The 6420-nt window shown below is 59.6% G+C and overlaps 2 protein-coding genes across 2 annotated transcripts in view; one reads left to right on the plus strand and one right to left on the minus strand.

The window, feature by feature from the left end:
- LOC103620972 (KN motif and ankyrin repeat domain-containing protein 3) overlaps window positions 1-770 on the minus strand; it is an 11591-nt gene extending 10821 nt beyond the window's left edge. The window contains exon 1 of the mRNA XM_008639721.2: window positions 657-770. The gene's annotated coding sequence lies outside the window, so the exon portion shown is untranslated. The remainder of the gene's footprint in view (window positions 1-656) is intronic.
- Window positions 1-6420, plus strand: part of ANGPTL4 (angiopoietin like 4) — a 44159-nt gene that overhangs the window by 4094 nt on the left and 33645 nt on the right. The window lies entirely within an intron of this gene.

The following is a 6420-nucleotide window of genomic DNA, read 5'->3' on the forward strand; positions in this document are numbered from 1 at the left end:
CGGGGACCGGCCCCGGGCCCGACGGGACGGAGACCGCCCCCGGCCGCTCGCCCCGCGGCATCCCCGCTAGCCCCCTCTCCGCCTGGGGAGGGGATATCGCTGTCCCCGTGGCCGGCCAGGGTGGAATGTGCCCCGTCCTGGTCACCTGGGGGGAGGGGTGTCCCCTACCCTCGTCACCCCCACGTCCCCTGTCCTGATTACCCTGGGGATGGGGTGCGCCTACTCCAGTCACGCTGGGGACGGGATTCTCCCCAACCTGTCCACCTCGGGAATGGTGACCCTGCAGAAAGGGGGATCCCCTGCCCACATCACCCCGTTGCTGGGGTATCCTCTGCCCTGAGCTCAACCCCGCTGCTGCCCGGGGCCCCGCGGGTGGCTGGGGTCCAGCTCTGTGCACCATCGTGCTCCCCCCAGCACAGCCGCCCCCCGCACATCTTGCCCTCGTCCCACGCATGGCCGGGAGCCGTGTGCCTCTGGCCCTGGCTGGGCTTCCCGGGCCTGGCCCCGCCGGGTTCCTGGCAGCCCTTCCCGTCCCAGCAGCGGCTGTTTGTCTCCTTTTCTTGCCAGCTTTCTTCCGCGCCTGCTTCCCGTGTTTGTAGCTCAGCCGCGAGCTCTGGGCTCTCCCCCATCCCGTAAGGACCCCGGCCATTCCCCACCTTTGAGCTTGCCCTCACTGACTGCTCCAGACTCTTTCAGTGCTGAAACCCTCAGCAAGGATTTTTGCTTCTTTTTCTTTCCTTTTCAGCTCTGAACCTCAGGGGTATTTTTCCATGTCTGGCTCTTCTGTAACACTACTCACGGGAAGAGCAGGAGAAACAAGATGTGCTTCCCGACGTCCCTCCCAGCTGCTGGCTGGCAGTTTGGGGACTTCCTGGGAAAGGGTTTGCATCCGGACGGAAGTACCTTAATAGCTCTAATGAATCTACCTCCATGGACAGACCTCGTCCCTCTCCAATCCATTTACATACTTGGCCTCCCCAGCATCCTGTGGTAATGAACTTGGTGATTTCACGCCCTCAATCGGTCTCCAGAGCAGGTCTGGAATAGCACTGCTCTTGCCGATTCACTGACTGCTTGCAGAAGAAATCGGTTGCCTCCTCTGCACTGTGCGGCTTTACCTTCTCTGTCCAGGTCGGGGAGGTGAAATCTGGTGTCATGAGCCAAGTCCCACCAGTGCCCAGCTGTGATGTGGAGCTCATGCCCCACATCCTGGCTCAGAGCTCCATGATGGGCCCACGTCCAGGTCCCTCACTCCTGCTCTTGGACCTCTGACAAAAATGTCACCCACCTCCAGGCATCAATTCTAGTTTCCTCCCTGCAAAGGGAAAAAAACAACAAAGGAGGAGTTGAGGAAACATGAGCTTGGGAAAGTGATGTCACTGCAGCTCTGTGGGTGCCAGACCCCCACGTGACTGCTGCCACCCCGGCACGGGGGCTGAGCTGTGGAAGAGTGGGGAGACTTCGAACCACCCAGTACCACCAAAGAAATACAGCCCTGGGGCCGCCTGAATGTGGTGCTGCATCACAAAACTGGCAGCTCAGAGATATTTCCAGGCTGAGACTCACCAGCAGCCTTTGAACAAGGGGGATGGCATTGTTCCCTGCAGGGATCAGACTCCTCTGGCTTTAAGTTCTGGTCACTGAGAAGAGTCAAACCCAAGGGACAGCCCTTGTTTCTAGTATTCATTGTTTTCTGCAGAAACTATGTGGGACTCAAATATGAGGCCATGGCCAGAGAGCTCACCTGGGCTGGTTGGTATTCACACTCCGTGTAAATCCCATCTGCATCCAGGAGCAGATCACACGAAGCAAATTGCTTCTGAAGCCTTGGCTGGCGACTGGCGTGGTGGCTTCACCTCGCACCAGGGATGCCAAGCCAGGACCGGTCTGAGCTGTGGCACCTGCCCATCCGGGCCAGCAGAGCCCAGCAGGTGTAGCTGAACCCAGGCTTGGAGGCAAATGGCAGTGGCTGCGCCCACACCTGTGCCAAGGTCTGGGTTAACCAGACCTGTGTAGCTGTGTGGCTGTGGGTGTTAGGACTGGTGCCTGTGTGGGTGAAAGATGCACAGATGCTCAGTCTGGGAAAGGCTACAGGTGAGGACCAGGGACTTCCACAGTATGGGACCAAACTCTTGTGTTCAGCATCTCTCCCATAACTCTGCATGGAGGGGTGGGGAGGGCTAGCCAGGCTTCTGTTCCTCTTGTAGGGGGAGCTCTGCCGAAAAATCTCAGTGGTTTCCTGGTTCTGGAGTGTTGTCATTCAGCTGTCTGGGGCTTTGCTGACTTTCATGGCAACATTTTTGGGTCTGGCACAGCTGTTCCTTCATGACGCCCATCAAAACCAGCCCTGACCCTCCTAAGAGTGTCCATCTGAACAAAAAGCTCCAGGAGCTGATGTGTTTGATAGAATCAGATACATTTAAAAGCTTTTTTTGGTCCAGAAGAAGGTCTCAAAAAATTACTTTCTCTGTGAATCCCAATCCTTTTCTCTCTGTCAGTCCCTACTGGGACTGTGAATGTGATCATGCCTCTTTTCCCATCAGGGCAGTAGGAAATGTGTGTGCCTGTGTGCATGGGTTGTGACTCACACCAGCACAGGGTGCTTCTCCACAGCGTGCTGGGAACAGAGCCCGGAGAGCTGGAGGTGACTGCAGGCTGACAGAACAGGCTGCATCCCTGTCCCTCTGCACACAGCACAGGAACTGGGTGGTGTTGGCACATGAGAAAACACACAAAGCTTGGCCAGGCTTTTGGCAGGCTACAAGCAGGCATTGGCTGTGTCATTCTGTGTCATTCAGACGGCTCTTGGATGGAGAGACCCGGAGAAATGCTGCTGTAGATGCTGGTGGGAAAGGGCTGCAGCCCCACATGCTGCATCACGAGCCATTCCGCTTGCTGCAGCTCTGGATGACTCCATTTGTTCCCTGGGCACCCTGGGGGCACACCTCCATGCACAGCAGGATCTTACAGCCCTGAGCATCTCGGTCCTTTCTGAGGCAGTGGGCTCCGAAGTCCTGGGTGTCCAGACTGGCCAGTGGTGGCCCATGGCAGGGAGGAGCTGAGAGTGCTCAGGGTACGCCTGGGAAACAGATGATCAGATGTGTTCCAGCCATCTCCTGGCTGCCTGAGTTCATCTCTGCTTGCTCCAGCTCCACCAAGCCTGCCTGAGCTTGGCTCCTGGCTCCACCACCCCCTCCATGGCCCCATGAATGAGCTGGCCAGGCCAGGCATGGCGTGGGACCAGAGGCAAAAGCTGTGAGGCTCTGTCTGGCCCAGTCCCTGTAGGAAAGGGTGTCAATGCCAGCAATATCCCAGCCCAGCATGCTGTGCTCCTACAGGCACAGCGTCCCAGCTCAGCCACCCCAGCAGGATGTCCTTGTTTTCTGCCTGCAGGTTTGGGAGTGAACAGAAAGCTCGTTTCCTCTCGTCGCCTCTCTGCTCAGATCCTTCCTCTCTGGGTTGCTGCAGCAAAACAAAGAGCCCAAGAGTGGAGCTGCAGCCACTTCCCCAGCTGGGGAGGACCTGGCAGGACCTGGGGAAGGGTCCCCGAGGAGCTGTGGGTGCACACATGGTGCTGAGACCCAGCTGAGCTGGCAGGGAAGGGGCTTGCATGGAGGCTGAAGCCATTGGGGGAAGCCAAACCCCAACAGCGGGACAGCCACCACACAGACCCCTTGCCAAGTGCCTTCTGCCTTGCCATTTCCCACCACCCATCACCTCCTCCCTGAACCCAGTCTAGGGCTATGCTCTGGCACCTGCAATGATACCCTCTCCCTGGGGACCTCCTGCCCCATGCCACCTCCCGCTACGTTCCACTAAGGTATGTGACCCAGTGTGTCCTCTTGTCTCCAGCACGGCCCTGCAAGACCAGCCCTAGTCCAGGTGCAGGATGCCCTCGTCCCCTGTCCCCCCACCCATGTCCCCTCTGATCTAGCCGGCCGCAGGTGACATTTCGTGCCTGTGCGGCACAGTGGGCATGGGCTTTTATCTCGGGCAATCCTTGATGTGCTTGGCACAGCCCTCGGCTAGCCTGGGGAAGGCCAGGACAGCTTTTTCGTGGCTGCAATTGCAGCTCAGCCTTATCAGTGCTGAGGGAAATGCCGTGCGGGCTTTCCGCAGCTGGGGTTTGCTTTGGCCGCGGGCCAGCCCCGCTGGCTGCCCCGGGGCACCTGCCCCAACGGCCGGCATGTCCTGCTCTTATGTGGCCCTAACACACCCCAACGGTCAGTGAGACCCATCAGCGGGATGCTCCCGTGTCTGGGACATTCCGGTACTGGGACCATGCTGCGCATGGAGGATTTGCAGCCTGGGTTGCCTTGAAAATCTGTGTTCTTGGCTGAAACACTTCACTCCTTCAAAATGGCCATTCCTTTAGGGGCTCTGGGCCCTCATGTCCACCTGTAGCCAGCAGGCTGTAAAATGGGTTTTAAAAATAGGTGCCCACACTGATTGTCCCCAAAAGGGGTGACTCCTGGAGAGGGGGACATCTGCCTCTGTGAATTCCTGCGACTTCAGTCCTGCAGTAGGGTGGGGTCCCAGCTGCAGCCCTGTCCTCTGTGGGAAATGCCCTTGCTCAGGGGCAGCAGCCCTGAGATCCCCAGCCCTTGGTGGTAAGCAGGGACACTGGCCTGCGTGGGGACAAGGATGTCCCCATCACCTGGTGAGTGATGTGTCTCAGCTTCACCCACTGGTTTCCAGCTCATCCCTTCATCCTGCAGAGCAGGATGGGGCTGGCTGTACACCGGGAGCACAAACTAGCCCCCAATCCCTTCTGCTTCTGTACTCTCTGCCCTCTAGCATCCAGCAAAGACTCCAGCTGAGTCCTTAGGACAAAGAGGGAATTTCCTGCCCAGCAGATGCCTCTCTGCCCTGCACAGCCAGGAGCAAGCCACCCAGTGTTTCCCCGGGGAGTTATTTCCAGCTTTTTTCAGGTGTCCACTCTCCCTGCCCCAGCTTCACTCCCTCCGCCGCAGAGCCCTCGGGCTGACGGCATCCGGCTCCCTTTTGACATTTCCAGCGGAATCGGGTGAGGCCACTTGTGTCCGGCACACAGAGCGCCCTTCTCCGGCCGGCGCCCGCGGCCGGCAGGTTCCCGGCTGCCGGGGATCTGGCAAGGGCCGGGGCGACGCAGCGGGACCTTCCCGACGGGAATGGCACAGATCTGTCATTGAGAGGAGCAGAAAAGCCCCTCTGTGCCGCCGCCCGAAGCGGCACAGCTGGTGCGGGCAGACAATCGTGCCTTTGAGCTGGCAGAGGTGGAGCGGGGCCAAGCAGAGGGGCTTTCCCGCTCCCCCCCTCCGGGGGCGGGTCGGAGCCTGAATCCTCCTCCGAGCAGCACTTCTGGCATTGCTCTCTGCTCTCGGATCTCCACCGGGAACTTCTCACTCCATCTGCAAGACAGGAACACATTCCCCAAGCGTGGATCCATCGCCACCACTTCAGGAACTCCCTCCCGCCAGCCTCTGTCCGGGAGCCCCAGCGTGTCCGCACTGCCCCGGTGCCAGCATCCAGCTGGTTCGTTTTTTGCTAGCGAGCAGGGAAGCTGGAAAGTGTCTGATCTACGGGAGTTTTTCCTGCAGATGCTGCACAATGTAGGTGGTGCCTCTGAACTTGCTGGTCTGAGCCCACCTAAACTCCGGGGACAGGGAACAGCCAGGCATGTGGGACCTGCGCCTTCTCCCTCGAGGAAGAAAAGAAGAACAGAGCGATTCGGTCCCCCAGCCACGGGGGCAGGGAGCACCTGCAGTGCTACTGGCACCTGGGGGCATCTGGGGCTCTCTGGGTGGCAGGAGTGATGCTCCGGCCCCCTGGCACTGCTCCAAACACGTCTCCTCTGAGAGAAGGACAGACACCTGAAATGAGGGACAGTTGTTAATGATTCAGTGTGTTATCTGTGTGTTTGAGGGGTGCAACACGGGCCCTGGGTGTCGAGGTCGAGCAGGGTGTGGGGGGAGCACGAAAGGAAGCGTCCCTCCGGACAGAGGAGGATTCCAGGAGATGGGGAGCCAAAGCCCGGCCAAACACATGGGCGGTGGCTGGTGCAGCCCATCGAGCTCTGAACAGGAGGGAGATGCCGCAGGGTGGCCAAAGGACCCCAGGACCCACCGGGCAGAGTGGAATGGAGGCAGTGGTGGCTGGGGTGGGGAGTAGGGCATCACGGCACAGCTGGGGCTGGGGGACTGCAGAGGTGCCGAGCTCGCTGGTGAGGGGAGCAGCATGTCGGGGTCTGCCCAGCGTGAACTCTGGGGCTGCGTCCGGGGGAACTTTGGGAGCAAGTTACATCAGCCTGCGGGAGCAGCCGGGGTGGGGTGACAGGTTGACAAGGTGATGGGGTGGCAAGGGGACGCACCGGCAGGGTGACGGGACGATAGAGTGATGGGGTGAGGGGGTGGCAGGGGGAGGGAGTGGCAGGGTGAGGGG

Source organism: Corvus brachyrhynchos, unplaced genomic scaffold (assembly GCF_000691975.1).
Source record: "Corvus brachyrhynchos isolate BGI_N302 unplaced genomic scaffold, ASM69197v1 scaffold130, whole genome shotgun sequence".
NCBI classification, from domain to species: domain Eukaryota; kingdom Metazoa; phylum Chordata; class Aves; order Passeriformes; family Corvidae; genus Corvus; species Corvus brachyrhynchos.